Source organism: Patiria miniata, unplaced genomic scaffold, assembly GCF_015706575.1.
Source record: "Patiria miniata isolate m_02_andy unplaced genomic scaffold, ASM1570657v1 HiC_scaffold_3, whole genome shotgun sequence".
NCBI lineage: Eukaryota > Metazoa > Echinodermata > Asteroidea > Valvatida > Asterinidae > Patiria > Patiria miniata.
Window position 1 is genome coordinate 26,759,284 of NW_024037069.1, and position 2,781 is coordinate 26,762,064.

Sequence of the window (2,781 nt, forward strand, 5' to 3'; positions counted from 1 at the left end):
GCCCTCCCCCGATGTCTTTCAAATGCAAAAGAGAATATTAACAAAGGTCAATTATTTCCCCCCGCATGAACTTGTGCCAAACCCGAGTAACCGACCAATGAGCCGGTTACTTCAGTAAGTATCCCACAATACAATGCAAAACATGGCGGCCAAGTCTAACGCTGCGGTGGGGGCGATTAAAAGTGTCTGAGCTTCACTCCACAATAGTACTACCAGATGGGAGGAAAGTTACATTAATTTAAAACATATCCCGCATTTCTTTTTCACTTTGGAAGAGCAAGTACATGTGCAGTGGTCACCATGGCTCGCTTTCGACAGTCCGAATCCATTTGCCAAGGGGATTTAATCGCCACATGACCTCTTGACCCAGCTCTGGTTACTATCGTTCGACCTCGAGTAACCCGAAGATCATTTGATTATTGCTACATGTACAGATTGCACATGTGCATATATACCCAAGACTAAAGTACAGGTAACACATTAATAACCTCCATACATATTGAGAGGCACACTGGTGATCCCCAGTTAATATATTCTGAGATTGGCATTACCCCCAATTATATTCTTGGATTAGGAGAGGTAAGTTTGGGGTGTAAAGTGGCTTGCCCACAGACACAATGTTTAGTTAGCAGCTGGAGTCGAACCCCTCACCCTCTCTAAATGGGCCTTTTCATAAACAATTTTGCAATCTGTATGTGCATGGATATCAACTGAACTTACGTTGTGGAGCTGTCATAGGCTATGAACAACAGTGGGAGATAGTGGCAAACCAGAGAACAAAACCAAAGATGAGGCCAAGTCGAGCACGGGAGAAGAAGACACTGATGGCAAATCCCCAGGCGATGCTGGCAATCAGCACAGGAATAGAAAGACAAAGATGATGGTAGGATCCGAGTGGGGAAGACCCTTCCTACCTGTGAGATAAAATCACAAAATGAAAGTAATATCACATTCTTGGAGTACAGAAATAATTTCCTTGACCATGTTAAAGAGGTTGTGAAATGCTCGAAGACATTTCCGTCATTTTTCGGGTATATGTAGCCTAGGTGTGATGAAATAAAAACGACTATTGTGTCTGACATGAAATGAGTAAAAAGGTACTTTTGAGAGCTGTTTTCAGGTCCTGTTTCGACCAGAACGTGCAATTTGTGTAAAAGTTGTCGTTGGGGGCAGCAACAAAACATAGTAAATCATGACGTAATAAACAGGACTCCCGATGCAGCATAGTGCAAACGATTTACTATGTTTGTTTGCTGCCCCAATGACGACTTTTACACAAATTGCACGTTTGGGTCGAAACAGGACCTGAAAAACAGCTCTCAAAAATACCTTTTGTACTCATTTCATGACAGACACAATAGTCGTTTGTATTTCATCACACCTTAGGCTACATATACCCGAAAAATGACGGAAATGTTTTCGAGCATTCCACAACCTCTTTAACTGGTAGTCTATGTAATAGATAAAGAGCAGATTTGCTGATTAATTAGGCAAGATGCCGCCTCTTGACCTCCTAGATTTTGACCAATCAGCGGGCGCTTTCTATATCGGGTCTTCGGTCATTCACCTGTTGCGCGTCATAGACAATGGATTAAAAAGCCCTGCGTCACGCGCTCTGTATCATGTTACGCGATAATGTGCCCGGCTGTTGTTGCTTTACAAAACACTGCATTCCAATTGACCAATCAAACCATTTAGTCCTGATTTAGGAATGAAATGATGCACGATTTAGTAAAGTCAACTCCGATTGGCTGGCGCGCGGCTTGGATATATGTATATGTCTAGACATATCAGACGTTGTACAGGAGTCTTGCTCCGTGGATAACCGGTGATACTCAGACTAGTTGACTGGTTGAAATTAGAACAATGCCCTTTGCTGTCTCCAGAGGGTATTGTTTTGAGCCAAACAAAGACTTAAGACTCAACAATAGTGAAAATGAAACAGACCATTTTTGTGAAAAAAACAACAAATGTTTAGCATTGTAGATTTCAATGTTTTTCCTCATTATTTTCAAAGTACCCCCATTCCAAAACAATTCCCCAGAGAAAGTAAATCTGTAATTTCTACTAATAGGACTCATATTATGTATGTAAAAACACTGTTGAGGCTCTTTCCTTTATTTATTCCCTAAGTCAACATCATGCCAATGCTTTAAAATGTTTAAGGTGTGCCGGCAAAATAAATCACAATAATACAAAGAAATGTTGATACTGAATTTATAGTCTTTGAGCAATAACTACAATGAATTTTCCAATGAGGCATCACACAAAAGAACTACCTAAAATAATTCATAAATTAATTAACTTTCAAATTCTAAAGAAAACTCTGCTCCTAATTCCAACTACATTTTTAAGCATAAAACATATTTGTATTAAATATGGACAACAATAATTTGGAAGACAGAATAAGTGTATTGTGTTGTAATTATTTTGTTTCAATGAAAACAAAAATGTCCAACAACTCATTAGCACGGGAACGTCCATTAAAATCCCATTTTCCAGCATTTGATACCCCTCTTTTGTGAACAGATCAATATTACTGAAAGGTTTCCATGGTAACAACAAACATAATGCAACAAAGAAAGCTACACAAACAATAACTGAGTATTAAGAGTGGCATTACAGCAACTTGGTCAACATACCGGTATGATAGACACAGAGCACTTAGCAGGTATTGATTACTGTCAGGTGAAAGGATTACTGAAGAAGGCGGTGTTTACAATTAGTTATTGATTGGTACCAGTCTGTCCCTGTCCCAATGTTACATGTATGTCTTCATAA